The following is a 19,277-nucleotide window of genomic DNA, read 5'->3' on the forward strand; positions in this document are numbered from 1 at the left end:
AATGGGTACTAGCATATTTTTAAGTCCTTAAAGTAAGTTTTTAACAATTCTGGAATTGTGCACCTGCCGCTATAAATCTATTCTAGAAAACACCTGCCGCACACTTGCAGAATAGTCCTGAACCTATTTCCCTATTGTTAATAATTTTTTTGCCATTTTTTTTTTCACCTCAATTTTTAAATAAATTTTTTGGGGTGTCCCTATTTTTTTTTTTACTTTTTTTGACACAGTTCTTTTTTAAATGTCATTCCCAGGGGTGCAGGCTATTTTTTTTAAGCCTGCACCCCTAAACCCCAATTCTGCACTTTTTTTCGACAACTATTCAATGGTGAAAAGTTATCACCGTTTTTTATCAAAGACTTTTCAAAACTGCGATAAGTCTTTGAAATTGAATACGGTGTAAAACTAAAACCTGCGATAATGACGTCATAAGTGCGATATTAACGCAAAAACGATGTTATCGCTCTCATATTGAATACCCCTCTTAGCCTGATCCTGGTTCCAAGAATCCTGCAAAGAGGCTGATCCCAAGGAACACAGGCCCTGATTAAGACCCTGACGCAAGTGGCCGTTCGCTCGTCCGCCGTACGAGCGGAAAAATGTAAATTCAAGCGCTCGCTCGTATGTTCGCTCGCAGCTAATCTTCCGCCCCATATTCTCCCAACCCCTCCTCTAGCTAGCGAACGTTCGTCTGTCCGTCTCCTCTTTGGTTGCAGGGAACGCTCGCACAAGTCAATCCCGGAAGTGGCCCTGTCAGTTTTCGATTGCCTGCTATTTCATTCAGCAAACATACTTGAATCGATTAATGGCAATCACTATATTAATTAGCTTAATTGTTATTCACATGTTTGCAATCTGTTTTTTTTTTCAATGTCAATAAACTTTATTATTGTTAGTGTGTGTCACTGCTTCCGCAGAATACGTACGGTTGGACCAAGGGGATGGTTTTTCAAAAATAAAAGTTTGTTTGAATGCTACTATTGATTTGCGTTTTTTTTTTAGGCCGATTTTGTAACTTTTTTAAAATATTTAAATTAGCTTACGCATGTCACTGCATCAAGCCTATCATAACTCACATTATATTTGTGAGGGTGTAGGTCACATGACTCATACATTAACCAATAGAATGGTTTCTGTTAATTTCCATAGTACATTATCCAATCAAATTTTTCTAGGACCTTTATTAAAACTGTTTTGTGTAAAAAAAATCATTGCCATCATGAGAGCCTCTGCTTTTTCTAGGCGTGAGCTCCTGGTCCTCACAGATGTGATGGACCGGAGAATCACGGAGCATCCGCCCCCCATCACCAACCTCCGCAAGCGTTTGGCCTACGCGGAGGTGCGCCGCCGCCTGCGTTCCTTCGGCTATCGCCGAAATATAGGCCAACTGGAACGCAGGTGGTCGGATCTGCGCCGCAGATCCCCACGCCTGTTGGCCAATTTGCGTGAGCAGATCCGTGAAAGTAAGTGTTTGTTTTTTTGGTATTTTAAATGTAAGCATACCTGCATGTGCATGTTTCCCGTCTAGCCCTGTTTTTTTATTTTGGACATACCTGCATGTGCATGTTTAACGTATAGCCCTGTTTCTTTATTTTGGACATACCTGCATGTGCATGTTTACCGTATAGCCCTGTTTTTTTTATTTTGGACGTACCTGCATGTGCATGTTTCCCGTCTAGCCCTGTTTTTTTATTTTGGACATACCTGCATGTGCATGTTTCCCGTCTAGCCCTGTTTTTTTATTTTGGACATACCTGCATGTGCATGTTTCCCGTATAGCCCTGTTTTTTTATTTTGGACATACCTGCATGTGCATGCTTCCCGTATAGCCCTGTTTTTTTATTTTGGACATACCTGCATGTGCATGTTTAATGTATAGCCCTGTTTCTTTATTTTGGACATACCTGCATGTGCATGTTTACCGTATAGCCTTGTTTTTTTATAATTTATTTTTGGTGTGTACATTTATTTCCGGGAAAAAGGAAATATGTAACAATTTAAATTTATCAACATAATTTAGGGTCTGAGCGCAGACTCCGACGCCAAGGACGTCGGGCTCGTCCCCTATCCCCCACTCCCACCCAAACATCCTCTGCCCACTCTTCCCCAAATTCCCCTCCACCCCAGACCTGGCAGACCATGAGGCCCCTCCCTCTCCTCACATTCCCATCCCTCCAACTTCACCCTCCCCTCCAACCCCCCCTCTCTTTTCCTCACCCTCCCCTCCAGCCAGGGCATGCAAGGGTAACCACTGTCTCCTGTGAAAATATAAAAAATAACATCAGGACCATTGGGTACCAAGCTTTGCATTGTTTTCAACAGAAGGTGTCAACTTACCCAGAAGCCACGCCTCACCAGCTTGTAGGTTGTTTAATTTGTGCCAAAGCCCTGATTGCCGGATGACGAAGGAATCATGTGCACTGCCTGGGAATTTGGCATTCAGGGACAGGATCTGGAGGGAGGCATCACATACCACCATTACATTCAGTGAATGAAAGTGCTTTCGGTTCCTACATTTTGCCTCCAGACTTGCTGGAGGCTGAAGTGGTATGTGAGTACCATCCACAACCCCTATGATGTGTGGGAAGGCAGCAATTTGGTAAAAATTAGCCTTCACCACACTAAGGGAACCCATATCCAATGGCATTTTAATAAAATGATGGAGGTGTTTAAAAAGTGCATCCATCACTGCCCTCAGGATCCTTGAAAAGGAGGATTGGGAAATTCCTGCCACTATTCCCATGGTGGTTTGAAAGGATCCTGAGGCACAAAAATGTAACACCGACATTAATTGCGCAAGTGGTGGTATTGCTGTAGGACTGTCAATTTCCCGTTCAAGATCACTCTCTATTAATGAGAGAGTGTCTATGATGATTTGTGGCGGAAGACGGTAGCGCCTTAACACCTCATCATCTGGCATTCCAAAAAGGGTGACACGTGTTCTATATATCTGGGGCCTTGCACGCCTACGAGGCCTATGCCTGGGACAAAGTTGAGGTTGGTCGGGTTCTGGAACCATGGCCAATATAATACGACCAACATCAACCTGAAATGGTAAGCCAAGTAGTTATTGTTTTAGACAAATGTGTGAAGAAAAATATACTTATCTTTTCAAAGCAAACCAAAGATGCTTACAGGCCTGGGACGTGTCATGTGCAAAACAAATTACATTTCCAAAGTAAAAAATATTTTTTAGATTAATTTAATAAACTATGAATGATAAAAAATATAGTTTGCGAAAAAATAGAGAAGGGAGCACACATTAGTCTGCTAAATAGTACGCTACTTTTACAGTTAAATAAGGACACATTAGTTTGCTAAATAGTACGCTACTTTTACAGTTAAATAAGGACACATTAGTTTGCTAAATAGTGCGCTACTTTTACAGTTAAATATGGACACATTAGTTCGCTAAATAGTACGCTACTTTTACAGTTAAATAAGGACACATTAGTTCACTAAATAGTACGCTACTTTTACAGTTAAAGAAGGACACATTAGTTTGCTAAATAGTATGCTACTTTTACAGTTAAATAAGGACACATTAGTTCACTAAATAGTACGCTACATTTAGTGGTAATACATGATTTTACACTGAAAAAAAAAACCATTACTTAGCAAAACATATGCTAAGACCAACACATCGAAATTTGGAAATTCTTAAAACCAAAAACACTTACCAAAAACAGACAAATATCCCAAAGTTCTAAAACGTCACTGGGTCACTGCCAAAATAACTGTAAAAAAAAAAAAATATTGGAAACTATTTACTATTAATTTGTTAGGTGGATTTTTTAAATACTTACTCAAAAATTCAAACCAAAAAATAGTAAAAAAAAAAACAATGCTAACATAACAAAAAAAAAATGAACAAAACCAAAAAATAACAAATAACAACTACTCCTTCGAAACAACCACCAAGTACCAACAAACCAATACACCGCAAAACCTCCAACAATCCAAAAATGCCATCTCGAATGGAGTCACACCAAGCCATAAATAGTCTTTATTTTCCCGCACAAATTAAGGACGGACAATAGGAGCGCACAATCAATGATGCGGCCGACTAATGCTGATGCATGTATAAAAACGTCACTGAAATCCCAAATCGGTCTGCTGTAGTTGAGTCCAAAATGACTACAGAGCAGCAAGGTACTGGCTAAGAGGCGCCAGGTAAGTATTTGTATTTTTTGTAGAAAATGATTGATTAACAATATTTGGGAAAACATCTTACATTAAAATAATTATTTTCTTTTTAAAAAAAGGTGTTGAGGATGACATGGAAGAGGCTGCTGGGCCTAGTAGGCCCACAAAAAAAAAAAGGCAGCCACAATTCACAAGGAAGGAGATGGAGGTTTTGGTCCAAATGTGCAATGACACCCTGCCACAGGCAGCAAGGAATATGGGTGCAAGCCAGAGATGGAAAATGTGGGACGACATAGCCAGTGCTGTCAATGGGGTGAGTGAGTTGGAACGTTCAACTTGGGAGGTCAAACGCCGGTACGTAAAAACTACATTTGACTAAAAAGTGTTTACAGGTCAAAATACTGCAGTAATAATGCCAACTTTTTAAACTACAGATGGAGCGACTTCAAATATCGCCTGAAACAAAAACTTGCTGATAGGGCTAGGCATGCAAGGGTGACAGGTGGGGGTCCCACCCCTGTGTCACTTGAGCTCACAGATTTGGAGAAGCTGGCACAGGGGTGTGTGCAGGATGAGGAGGTGTTTGGCGTGTCGAACATGGATACCGACATGCCAGACTTTGCGGCTCCTCATGTTGACCCAGGTAAATGTTGTAATGTTAGCAACTCTGAAATGTGTTTTGGAAAATTTCTAGATTCTAATTTTACTCTTTTCTCTTTTTTCTCACAGACACAGGCGGATGAGTCTGCTCCAGAGGTGAGCTTTGGCCGCAGAATTTCTTCTGGATCTGCAGGGGAGGAACAGTAGATCCGGCTGGGGACCCTGTGGAAGACAGTCCAGGGCCTTCCCCCTCGCAGGCAGTGGCCCTCCTCAGTGATCTCAATATTAATACGGATCAGCAGACCGAGATTCTGCTGAGGATGGACGCCAGTCTGCTACGGGTGGCGGACGCCCTGGAGGAAAATGCTGCGGCCAACGTGCAAATTGCCAATGCCCTGGAGCAGCTCTTTTGCCAGCACATGTTGGAGCTGGCCTCCCTTCCTGCCGGAACATCAGGACCCTCCACCTCTGGCACAACAGCCATCACTCCAAATGTGCCTAGCCCTATGCCTAGTCCAGAGGCCCCAACATCTGCCTCTGGACAGGCCAGGCAAAAGACCTCCCGGACCCATTCCGGCTCACTCCAACCCCCGGACAAACGGCCTAAAAGGCGATGACAGCACTGGCTAATTTCCCCACAATCCATCTCTGTGTTTGCCCCATATTTCTTAATGGCAAAAACCTCCCTCTCCTTTCTTGTGAATTGTTTTTAATTTTTTTATTTGTTTGTGTATGAAATGCCACTTATTTTATGTGTTCGGCAAAACAAACAATTTATGTTGATTTACGTTGTTTTAATTTTTTTTCTGAAAAAATAAATAAATAAATAAATAAAACAAATTCTGTTTAAAATCTGCTCAATTCTATTGTTGATTTATTACAAAACTGGTTAAAAGGTAATCCCTCCATCAAAATTACAAACAATACAATGGAAATAGAAACTTTTTTTATTTTTCAAAAAATCAAGGGTTAAAAAAAAAATGAATTTTACAAAACACTTGACGATTGGTTTCTTTGGCCAAAAAATATTAGCACAAAAAAAACATGCATACAATATTGTTTAACTACAAAAAAAACACTTACAAATATTTCAAAATACAAAAAAAAAAAATGTTTGCTAATTGATTGTATTAGGCCGAAATTAGCAGCTGAGTAGTTCACCTGCGTTCGGTTTTTAGCTACTAAAAATGGTCTATTTGTGAAAAACCTTACAAGCAGTTTAACAATTAAAAGATGATTGTTTCTGTGGCCTCAATTGATAAATCGACACTCGATGAGCCCAGGGAAGGACGAAGAGACCATCGTCATTGCGGTAGACTATACCAGACCACAAGCTGAGCAAGCAGTCTTACTGAAAATTGGATCACACAGTGACGTATCACTTTTTCCGTTCACATTGGCCGCTCGCATCAGATAATTTATGTACGCCCAAAAAATGCCTCGACACGCCTGCGTTTTTCCATCTCCACTCCCGTCACCGCCCCAAAACGGACAGTTCTGGCAATCACATTTGACATGTCACTTCCTGTTCGCTGTTCGACGACCAACTGAAAAAATGATTGCAATCAGCCATACGCACATGCGCACTGTTACACCGACGCATGTGTGGTTGTACAACATCGGATGACTACAAGCGAACGGCCGCTTACGAGCGGCTCTGAATGAGGGCCACAGTCTCCTATATAGGCTGCTATAACCACTCCCCCAAACTATATTACTGGCCCTTTGAAGCAGCTGACCACATTCACACTGAAAGCAACTTACCCAGCGACAAGGCTGCCATTTGAAAACAGTCAGTTAGTAAAAAAACAGTAATCTTAACTCTCCTCAATCCTATTCATATTTCGTCAACCAGTATCACTTGGCAGCGCAAAAGGAAGTTCAAAGTCCAGTAAAGTTCAACACAGTCTTCCTTAGTAATACTGCTGCAAATGTATATCCATATACAGTGACAAATTTAGAAGAATTACATATAAGCCAGTGCTATATATACAGCTAAATTATGCTGTCTTTCTTTCTTATATAAGCTGGCTGAGAGCCAAAAGTGATTCTTCTCAAACTACCTTTTCCTCCCCAGAATCCTTTATAAATGATAATGTAAGACCAATAATTAGCTTCTGTATCCATACAACGACTGCATTAGTCTTATAGTCTTATCCTTTCCTTTCCCTGTTAGTCTGAAACTCAGTGTCCGCAGTATGGGTGTCAGCTTCTATACTCTTTATATTTCTATCTGATTTCAGAGCAATTAGTGGACTACTGTGCCTACTTAATGCTGCTTGCTGGACAGTGTACTTTTCTTTATCTACTCACTCGCTCCATCCTTCGCTGCGACTCAGCTGACCATGAAGGGTGGGCTAGAGCTACGGTTGCCTGTAACTGCAACTCTGTTACACTGTTCAGCTGATGTACAGGGAGACCGAATGCAGGCCACGCCCACTGCCTCTGTAGCTGCCTGTACGGCTCTCTGCCTTCAACTGCCAGTCAGACGACTCTCCGCTTCTTCAGCCTTCTGATACGGCAGCCTGCTTACGACCAGCATCCGGATCTTCCGGAATGGCCACCGCCCTTTTTCACTGTCGCACTTCCACAGATACAAAGCTCAGCGGGTCCTGCAGTGACTTTTTCCAGCTCACGGTAAGAGCCCTCACTGGCTTCAGTGCTAGAGGCTCTCTGGCGCCGCCACCAACCGTCGCTAATAGCCAAGCGGTACCAGAGAGACTGTCCGACCTGAGCGCTCAAGGGGGAACTGCAGACTGACTTAACTACCACCTCTGTTCCTATATATTCCCACTCTACAGCCGTGCGACCAGTCCCTAACTGCCAACAGCACAAACCCTTCTCTCCTTCCCCTGCATTACTAATAGACTACCTAGCTGCTCATGCCGTTTCTGGCACTTTCCTAGGTAGTCTCATGCCACTGCTACTGGCTCTACCTTGAGGACCCAATATGCTTACAGTGTTAATATACTCAATACATATAATGCACTCCATTACATAGATTTTATCTTATGCAGTTATATATTCTTATATATTCGATATATATTTCCTACCTATATTACAGTGACAATCCTTTCTGAATAAATAACATCTAAACACAAGAGTTTATCCATATATACCTGGAAGTATACACCAAACATTCAGAGATGTCCACATACACTTCCCTAAATATTAGCCATATATAAAATATGGCTACATGTATAAAAGTTTTCTTATTCTAAATATCTTTATTTATAAAGGTAGTAAACAGACAAAAAGCCTTCTCAAAGAAAAAACAAAACATAAAAAAACAATAACAGAAAAAGGTATGAGACAAAAATAAATTGCCCTTGACACAAAAGTGAAATTATAAAGGCAACAGAGTATATCACTAACAGTAGCAAAACAAACAATTATGAAAATCAGAATAAAATCTATCAAACTACCAATTTTGTGTATAAATCTCAAAAGTAGTAAGGAAGATGGGGGGACAAAGTAAGGGGGTTGAGGATACCAGGTAACAGCTAATCAGAAAAAAATGTATGCATCAATGAAGAAACACAGCCCAAGAAGCCAACTACATATGTAGTTCAAGGCTGAGGCTCAACTCAGGCCCAACAGAGGACGGTTATAATATGAATACCAAGGAGTTTTGTGAAATTTGGATATCTTGTCATGAAGAAGGGCAGCAAAGTATTCCATTGAAGCAGTGCACCAAACCCTATTTTCCAAAGCTTTAAAGAAGGGTGCAGCAGACTGTTTCCAATGTAAAGCTATGAGTAATTTAGCAGCATTGATGATGTGTCCACGGAATTTGTTAGACGGCTTTGGAACCCCAGGAATAGGTGTACATAACAATACATACAGGTGGTCTCTAGGAGGCACCGAATTGATCAAAGCTCCCACCAAAGACAGAACTTCACTCCAGTGTGTGGATATTAATGGGAAATCCCACCATATATGGAAGAAAGTGCCTTTGTCCTCACACTGATGCCAACAAAAGTCCGATGATAGCGGGCGTATAGTGTGCAGTTTCTCAGGAACCATATACCAGTGGGTGTAAAGTTTATAAGAGTTTCCTTTAAGGTTAGTATTAATAGATATAGCAACAAAGAGGAATTACGCACTGAATATTACACATAGATATTCAAGAAATATATTCATAGAAAACCAACACAAACAGAGATCAGTAGGTTGAGAATTCCTAATATTTAAAGAGTTGGTGGTGCACCCCAGGAGTAATAAACACTGACATCTAGTAACAATTAAGACATCCACTAACACTTAAGACGCTGCCCTGCTAGTAGCAGGGCAGCGTCTTAAGCTAGGCGGCTTGTTATTGCCGGGGTAAAGATGCCCCCAGGTCCAGGCTGCCGTCTAGCTTAAGACGCTGCCCGCTAGTAGTGGGGCTGCGTCTTACGATAGACCGCAGCATCTTAATCTAGACTGCTTGTTATTGCCAGGGAGAAGATTGTTACTGTCGATCTATACTTTGTCTATCTAAAATACATGTCGAACTAATGTGGCCGACCATTTAATGGTCGAACAAGACACGTCTGATCTAATGATCTACACCCCTTATTTAGATTTATCTCAGCTTTTGTAGTGACTCCTTAAATTATATAATATAGTATCACCTTGATATTGATCAATTGATCTGTCAATAATTAAATTCCCATATAGCAGAATCATTCAATATATATTCTCTCAATGGATAATAGCAGACAAAGGGCCGTATTCAATTCGGAGCAAAAATTCAGTTTTCGCTTGCTTTTTGCGAAAATTTTGCCTGTTTTTTTTTCTATGTATTCAATTCCATTCCGTTTTCTCCAATACACTGAAATAGGCGATACTCTTTCTACACAGAATAAAAGGTGAAGAAAAGTGTAAAATCTATATGTTGGGATGCAGATGTTGGGAAGCCACTCAAAACCATCATCATTTACCCCGTACTGCATCTGCTGTTATGCAACTTGAGCCCAGTGGTCGCGTAATGAGAGTACAGCACAGTGTTCTAGTGCTGTGAAAAAAAGTAAAGGATGCTTCCGCTGCAGACCGGGAAGCAGCAGGACACGCTGTTGTTTATAACATTTCAGCGTGGCCCACACAGGCTACGGTCCGTGAGAGAGCATAGAAAGGGGAAAAATGTCCCTGACCACTGACGAGTGTCAGCGGTGGATGTGTGGTGCAGTAAGAGCTGTCTGACGCCGGTGGGAGATCAGCCGTGTACAGTCGATCTTTCCTCCTTCCTGTATTGGACCCACGTTTCGCCTGTCGTTTTCTCAGCAGGGAACCTAGGCCCCTTGTATATAGACGCCTCACTAGATTGAGTGACAGCTAGCCGTTTGTGGGTGGTGACGGGTTGGTCGATGGAAACGGAGGATTGGTATTGCGAACGCAGGCGTGTCTGTGTGTCTTAAGCTTCAGAGGCGTGCATAATTTCAGAGGCGTGCATAATTAAGACAGAGCATCTTAGTACACGTCACATGGTTGAATTACACACTGAAGCACTCGCAGTGCTTGCAGTAGGGTATGGCCAGCCACAAGAGGTGCGTATGGGTCCGATGGTACTCGATGTCTCCAATGGTTGTATACACTTCCTGGAGATGACGTGTATTACTAAGCGAAAGTGGGCTTCTTAAGACAGGCTGGCGGGTGTCTAAATACACACAACGACTGCACGCCAAGACATAGTGGGCGTGCTAATGTCTTGCAGTGCGATCATGGGATTTGCATACTTTGGCAGCTGATGGCTGCGTGCGAACGCATCTAGCGAGTGGGTCTGAATCGGGTCCACTGTGCTGTACTTTCATTACGCAACCACTGGGCTCAAGTTGCATAACAGCTAATGCAGTACGGGGTTAATGATGATGTGAATTTACATTTAACTTATTATAGTATACACAGTGGAATAAGAAACAATTGGAATACATATGATATAATGTACTGTTTAAAAAGTTGTGTACTGTATAAAAACAATAACCTCTAAGGGGCATATTCAATTGGGTGCGAGAATAGCAAAAACCCACACCTGCAAGGTTTTTCCAGCAGGTCCGGGTTTTTTGCTATTCAATTAGGTGCATTTTATTTTGTTTTTTACACGCCGGGAGGTTTTTTTTCACGCACCTCCAGAGCAAATGTGATTTTTCCTAAAATCGGTAATTTTAGGCAAAATCTCCGGAACTTGCTCTGGCACCCCGGCGGTACACCCCCTGAGGACTAATTAAGCAATTGGAAGTTACCAATTAGCTTAATTAGTTCTTAATTACTTACCTTTCTGAATCGGTGTCTTCTTCATCCAGCGTCGGAAGCTGGGTCTTCTGCAGCAGGGTGAGTATGTCAGTGTGTGTGAGTGTTCGTTACTGTTTGTGTGTATGAGTGTGTGTGTGTAACCCCCATTTAGTGCTCCCAGCGCCCGGAATGGGCGCTGGGAGAACTAAGTCTCCCAGCAGCCCTTGCCCCTCCCAGTAGCCCCCTCTCCAGTGGGAAGATAGAGGGTAGGCCACCGGGAGCAAACGGAGACCACCGGAGACCCCAGCGCAGGTAAGTGATGAATTCTTCTTTTTTGTTGTTTTTCTTACGCGGCGTGGGATTTTCAGAGCTGAAAACTCCTTGACCACTTTTTTTTAATTGGATACCACGGGTATCGGAGCATGCATACCCACGGTATTCCAAAATTCAGCGTGAGGGGCGTGAGGTTTTTTACCACGATAAACCTCGCGCCCAATTGTATATGCCCCTAAATCTGCTATTATCCAAGTTTGAGAGAATATATATGTCAAAGCACCTATGAATTAATGATTCTGCTATACGGGAATTGAATTATTGACAGATCAATTGATCAATACAAGGTGATACTATATTATATAATATAAGGTGTCACTACAAAAGCCCAGATAAATCTAAATAAGGACTGATCAATATATTGATATATTGTATGGACCAGCTGTCATCCATATTAACTTGAGAGGTGCCCAGGATAATTGACCAGCAGATTATTAGTAGGATCCAGTTGCATGATGAATCTAAGTACATATTAGATCTAGTATGCTGCCTACAAGGGATACCAATAATATGGATGTGTTAATAGAATTTCCAATGTGCAGAGCTATCGATATAAATCTTTAAAATTGTCATTAGGATTACATATCTATTATCCATAAATTTCTGATACTGGAGCTTGAGGTGTAGCTTGTCCAACAGGAAACCTACAATTAACCATGTTTCAATTGGATATCTGATATTTGGTGACAAGCATATCCATAAATTAGTATTAATAGATGTCTTAGCTACCTGCTGACAGATATCTGACCATTCCTCATCATCTAAACTCCTCCCAGATCAATTCAAAAGTTTCCTTGTTCTCAGTAGACAGATCTGCTAGCACAGAATACAAGATAGAGATTGCTCTTCTATTGCCCGGATCATAAGTACATAATCTCTCAAAGAAGTTAAGTTGTCTAAGTATACAGAAAAAATGTTATTGGAAGATTACATTAATACACAAATCACCCCCTGGGTTGGCTGTGCGATCCCGGTGCAGTTCAGCTTCCAAGTCCCAACACAGATACAGTGTGTTATACAGTGTGGGTTGGATACACCAATAGTGCACTTACTGTGACAGCAGTGTCAGCAGTGCGGGGTTCTGGCGGTATCCTCAATGTGAAAATGCCAGCGGTGTACTCAATGCAGAAATGCTGTCAGTGTTGGCAGTGTGGCGGTGTTGGCAGAGTGGGGACCCTGGCAGTGTTCTGAGTGCATAGCGCCAGCAGTGTCGGCAGAGCGGGGGTGCCAGTGGTGTCCTCAGTGCAGGAGTGCTGACAGTGCCGGCTGTGCAGGGATGCCCTCGGTGTGGGAGTGGCAGCAGTGCGGGGTTGCTGACAGAGTCCTCAATACGTGGGGCAGTAGTGTGTGGATGCTGGCAATGTCCTTAGTGCAGGGTGCCGGTGGTGTCGGCAAAGCAGGGGTTCCAGCGGTGTCCTCCGTGCATGTGTGCTGACAGTGTCGGCAGTGCAGGGTGCCAGTGGTGTCCTCAATGTGGGAGTGTCAGCAGTGTCAGCAGTGTGGGGTTGCTCACGGTGTCCTCAGTACATGGGGCAGAAGTGCAGGGGTGCCGGCAGTGTCCTCAGTGCAGGTGCCGTCAGTGTCCTCAGTGTTCATGTGCTGATGGTGTCAGCAGTGCATGGCTGCTGGTGGTGTTCTCAATGCAGGATGCCAGCAGTGTCGGCAGCGGGGGGGGGGTGTTGGCAGCGGGGGATGCAGCCAGGTGGGTCGGCAGCAGGGGGTGCCGGTGGAATCAGGTAGTGGGGGATGGGTGGACAGCATCTTCTCCTTCCTGTGCCCATATTCAATGGGCTTAATGCTGATTGGCTGAGAGCCGTGACAGACAGCTCTCTCAGCCAATCAGAGTTAAGCCCGCTCAATACAAAACCTCGTGACCCGACAGTGGGATCGCAAGGTTTTACCTCGGGAGATGGATCCGGGGCAGGCAGGGAGATCCAAGCTTGGCTCGGATCGCCCCGGATCCCCGAAATTCGGGTGGGTTTGGTTCTCTGAGAACCTGACCCGCTCATCTATATATATATAGATATATATATATATATATATTTATATAATATAAATTATATGTATATATAATATACATATCATTGTTTTTCTATAGCTCCACCTCAGCAGCTCCACCCACAGTTCCTGAACCTATTTTTCCAGAAAAATAGCCCTGCCTAAACTTAACCCAAAACCTTCCCATAACCATAATAATCACCTTCGGGATCGCAGCTGTCGGGATTCTGGAGCCGGGATTCTGACTGCTGTCAGGATTCTGACTGCCGGGATTGTGGGCCGACTACATCCCCCAATGTCCATTGGATCAATCTATAAGCTTCTCGGTGGTTTTCAATTTAAAGTGGCAATTTTTGCACATTTGCTGCTTGAAATTTAATTGTTGCTTGAGCTAAATTTTAGCTCCCAGAAATGTTTTACAAATTCTGAAACTTCCATGATTTTTTCTTGCAGCAATAACTTCACGCCTAAAAGGAATCTGTGTTGATTTGCTGTAATGTATATCTATTTTTTTTAAAACAATTACTTGAAACTCAATTTTTTTTAATTATATGGCTCTTAAAGACCTTATTAACATTAAGCTCATACCCTCCAAACAAACCAGTTTCTGAATGAACTAGGAACTATAAAATATTATGAAGCAGTATCATACTTGCCGACCTCGAATCTTCTGCCTCTGAGGGTTTTTCCAGGAGGCAAGCTAAAGGTGATCATTGAGAGGGGGAAAGGCAAATCTCATTTGACCCTGCCACCTACAACGCAATTTCGTGAATTGTGGTAACGCGTCCCCTGTCCCACTCATTTCACTAGGAAGTGGTCGGGATGCGGAAGAGTTCCCGTGGAAAATCAGGAGACTCCCAGATGATCCGGGAGGGTGGGCAAGTATGAGCAATACATATATATATTTATGTTTTTGTATCTGACAACTTTGAAATATAATTTATTACAAAAAGTGGACAAATTTATATATTTTTTATTTTTAAGCATAATGTTCAAAGTACTACATTATTGTTTTTAAATAAAACAAATATTTTATGTGTTAGTAATCATAAAAGGAGAGTTACATGTTGAGCAGAGATAAGCGAAATCACAGTGAAATAATGGCACAAAAATGATAGTAGGCAATCCACACTGAACATCTGCGGCCAAATTCTGCCAGTGAAATATGCAAAAATTTGCAGCCAAATTTGGAACAAGGTGAATGTTTTAAGGGACCATTCAAACCTCTAACATTTAGTTAATACCTTATATACGGTAATTATAATACCATTAAAGTATTTGACAGTAACAGTTTGCAATCTGTAGGAAATTGCACCTAGTCTTGACACAGATGAGTGTACTAATGTACATACATGACATTAATGTATAATCAGCTTGTGCCTTACATAATTCTGCAGACGACAGTTACATTTCCATAAGCTTTCTGCAGGCAGGGAATCCACATATACAAAAAACACTTCTGCTCAATGTATTCTGCAGTAAATTAAACAGCCTGTGGTGCTGATATGGTGTTTATGGGCTGCATTTAAAATATAAGCATAACTCCATTAGAAAAACTGACAAGTGCAGGGGGATTCAGTAAATGTTGCACCGTAGCTCCTAGCACTTTTCTTTCATTTGGAGCTATGTTTACTCTGAGCCACTGAATAAACATCTAGACACAGATGAACTGCAAGGCCTGGCAAGCAGCTACACAAGATTCTGCTTAATAATTTATATGCAAGCCTTAACTCACATACAGTGCACTTAAGAGCAGATTTAAATTAAAATTAAATATACAAGATATATATTTTTTTAAAAATGTATTAAATGAGGCATTTAGGGGGTCATTTAGCGGTGGATGCCCATGCTCTAGGTTAGGGGCATACATACAAGAGACACTGGAAGGCGGTCGTCTGCGGGTACCAGCCCTGAAGAAGGCAGACTGACCTCCTCCATTGCTCCTGGTTCTGCCTTACGTGCCCCAGAGTTGGAATAATCAGGGAGCCCGAGGGCAGGTGCTGCGGTCCTGCCTCTCCCACTCTCCCAGGGCCCCCACCCTGGAGTACAGTCACTAGGGACGGATCTCCAGCAAGAAAATGGCATCAATATATATAGGGCCAAGCAGAAGCTACAGTGCATGGCCCCTCCCTCCTTTGTTGGTGTCTCCCCCATCACACAGGCGGGACCTGCAGCCTCTGCAGTTGTTATGGGAGCAGCAAATAGCAAGACCATGATTCGCAACAGGTAGTGTTTGCGTGATTCTGGTGTTAGTAGTTAATTGTAGGAGGAGTGTGTGTCTGGGTGCTGCTGCTGGGTTGTTGGCTGAGTGCTGCTAGGGTGTTAGTACTGAATGCGGGGGGGTCTGGGTGCTGCAGGGGTGTTGGCACTGAATGCGGTGGGGGGAGGTTTTCTGGTGCTGCTGTGGTGTTCACAATGACTGCAGTTTTGGAGAGTATGTCTGGGTGCTGCTGGGTTGTTGGCAGTGAATGCAGGGGGGAGGGTGTGTGTCTGGATGCTGCTGGGGTGTTAGTAGTGAATGAGGTGATAGGGAGAGTGTGTCTGGGTGCTGAAGTAGGGTTGGCCGTGAATGCAGTGTAGAGAGTGTGTGTCTGAGTGCTGCTAGGGTGTTAGTAGTGAATGTGGGAGTGGAGGGCAGGAATGTAACTAGGGTAGTGCGACCAGTACCATGGCACAGGGCACGGCAGAGCAGGGGGCACTGTTTGGGCCTGTCAATTTTCCTGTGTATTATCATTCTCACTTGTAGCTTCCTCTTCTTTTATCCGCAGCATCTCCTGGTCTCCCCTATCTCTTCCCTGGCCCTTCCCCATGAGGCCATGGCCCTTTTTCAGGTGCAGAATCTTATGTCCCCATTTCAAAATTGGGGGGGTGCCAATGATCTCTCTGGCACAGGGCACCAAAAAGTCTTGTTATGGCTCTGGTAGAGGGTCTGTCTCTGGGTGCTTCTACGATGTTTGTAGTGAATGTATGGTGGCAGTGTGTGTGTCTGGGTGCTGCTGAGGTATTAATAGTGAATGAGGGGATAGGGAAAGTGTGTCTGGGTGTTGAAGTAGGGTTGGCAGTGAATGCAGAGTAGAGAGTGTGTCTGGGTGCTGTTAGGGTGGTAGTAGTGAAGGCGGGAGGGGAGGGCCTGTGTCTGGGTGCTTCTAGGGTGTTTGCAGTGAATGTAGGGTGGCAGCATGTGTGTCTGGGTGCTGCTGGGGTGTTGACAGTGAATGCAGGAGGCATGGTGTGTGTCTGGATGCTGCTAGTGTTTTAGTAGTGATTGTGAGGGATATGGAGAGTGTGTCTGGGTACTGCTGTAGTGTTGGCAGTGAATGCAGGGTAAGGAGCGTGTGTCTGAGTTCTGCTAGGCTGCTACTGGTGAATGCAGGTGGGGGAGGGTGTGTGTCTGGGTGCTGCCAGTGAATGCAGTGGGAGGAGAGTGCTTGTGGGTGCTACTGGGCTGTTGGAAGTGAATTTGGAGGGGGAGCTGTGTCTGGGGCCTGCTGGGGTGTTAGAAGTGAATACAGGGGGAGGACAGTGTGTGACAGGATGCTGCTGGGGTGTTGGTAGTAATTGTGGTTCATGGGGAGTGTGTGGGAGCGTTGCTGGAACTGGGGTGTTGGTAGTGAATGAGAGCAGTGGGGAGGGAGCATCAACAGCTATATTGCCTCCGGGCTCCTAGTATGAACTTCCGCCCCTGCTCTAGTTAGTGTTGTTGATAATCAGCATCATCATTACATTGCAACAGGCCTCAAGCCCCCACATGAGATACTGAAAGGCCTAACTGCTGATGTTTGTTCATCCTGCTCCACCAATCCAGGCGTGCCATTAGAAATGGAGGGCACTGACTAAGTGTGTGTGAGGTGTGACCATGGTGTGGCTGCATGGGCACTTTGCAAATGCCATGCCCACTCTGCCCCCTAGTAAGGAGATGTAAATCATGCAGAATGCAGTTACAGACAGATTATAACAGCTCGGTGGCCTACCTCCCACCAGCAGCTCCTACGTTTTGCTTTGCGAGTGGGGGCTGTAAATGTGCAAATGCTCTATTCGCACATGCGTGCAAAATTAGAAGAAAAACAACAACTTCTCATCACACCAAGGAAAGTGTTTGTTTAGAAGACCTATTGGACCATCGCAGTTCAGCTGCTAGGCTCACCTAATTGTCCTTGCTTTTGCCAACTGTGTTTCTCCTTCGATGATCTCTGTGGGCTTCTTGGTGACAGCAGCTGTAGCCATAACTGTAGATGTATGCTGTGTTGCTTTAATTTGACTGGCGGAAGTTGCATCACTGCCATCCACTTGTTATTCATGAAGTGTCTCTGCAGCCATTGAAATTCACTCTTCTGTAGCTATACAGAGTCCTGTGGTGATTTACACACAGACCACTCTAAATGGTGTCAGAAGTCTGGTTGTGAAAACACAAGATATCTGACACATAGAGCTGCTGGTTTTGACGATGCCAATGTGGATGCATGGCTCAAGTTCAAGAAGTAATGGCATGTACAGTATACAGTTGGGCTCAACGATAAATCAAAAAATGTACAAATGCATATACCTTGCTCAACCTAGCTGGTGCTGTCTATTTGGAGGGGGAAGATCAAGAGGATCCAGACATACTAATAAAAAAAAGTTTGATGAAATATGATTACCAGTGAAAAATGTTATAATGGATAGACATGTTTTTAACACTGCGGTGCAGATTCCCTCTGAGAGTATCCAGTCATATGCTGCCAGACGAAAACTACTGGCAAAGAAATGTGATTAAGGTGCATTAGCAAGGGAGCTCATCAGGGACATGATTGTGACCAGTGGCGGCTCCAGTGGGGTTGCAGCGCAGTCCAAAATTCAAATAGGGGAGTCACACCAACTGTCATTTCAAACGCTGCCAAACATAGGCCTGTATTCAATTTGAGGTGAAAAGCCGGAATCAGCGAAAAAGTTTTGCCGATGACGTCATTTCACCAGGTGGAAAAGTATGGCCGTATTCAATTTGAATAACTTTCTGTCTAGGCGGAAAGTCAATGCAATGTAATAGGCGGAAAAGTATTGCAGTATATAAACAATGGGTCATATGAGAAAGAATCTATTGATTTGAAATGCGTTGGATGCAGAAGAAGGGGCCACACATGGGCAGGAGGCAAGGCAACTGGACCCAGACACCACAACACCCCCGTCATCTGATGTCATCAGTTCCTTCCGCGGCGAAAGCATTACAGCTTCCTTGCAAGACATCGCCCTGCAGAGGAAAAAAGCTATCCTAGCCCAGTATAGGGTAAGTTAGGGACAGCACTTCCACAACACCGGATCATACCGACAATTGGCCCCCCAACTAGTCCCTAAGAGTCTATTACCATTGTGGTCATATGACCCATTGTTTTTAATTCTCTGGCTTTTCACTCTTTCTATTCTCATCCCCAGCCTTAACCATTCCCCATCCTTATTTCTACCTTTTGTTACTTCAATTCTTTTTACTTGACTTCCCTTCCCCCAACCGCATTTAAGAAAAAAAAAAAAAAAACTATATATATATTTTTTTTTTAAATATTTTTTTTTAAAACCCTTTTTTCGTGGTTTTAGTCTAGCACTCTGGGCCTCATTCAGACCCGCTTGCAAGCGCTGAGCGCTCGCAAGCGGTTCGATGTTGAGGCCCTGCACACTCCGCGTGCGCAAGCCCCGGAGCGTGAGATCACTGGGTCTTGCAGCAGATGAGACCCTACCACAAGGGTCTCGTCGCAAGCCCAGATGGTCGCGATGGTCACCCACAGCTTAACGAGAGGCCAGGAGGTCGGCTCTTTACAGAGAAGCGGCCGCCCTCATTCAGAGCGAGCACTCACATTTTGCTAGCGGCTCTGAATGAGGTCCTCAGTCCACAGCTGCAAGGCTGTAGTGCTGTTTAATTAAACATTTTTTACTGAGCTGTGGCATACAAATTTCAAGAGCAGCATGCTATCTTTATTTTTGCCGTTTATCAAGAGGCTGCTGCTTCATTCGGGTGCTCTCCC

Source organism: Taudactylus pleione, unplaced genomic scaffold (assembly GCF_031769625.1).
Source record: "Taudactylus pleione unplaced genomic scaffold, aTauple2 ptg001075l, whole genome shotgun sequence".
Taxonomy (NCBI): Eukaryota; Metazoa; Chordata; class Amphibia; order Anura; family Myobatrachidae; genus Taudactylus; species Taudactylus pleione.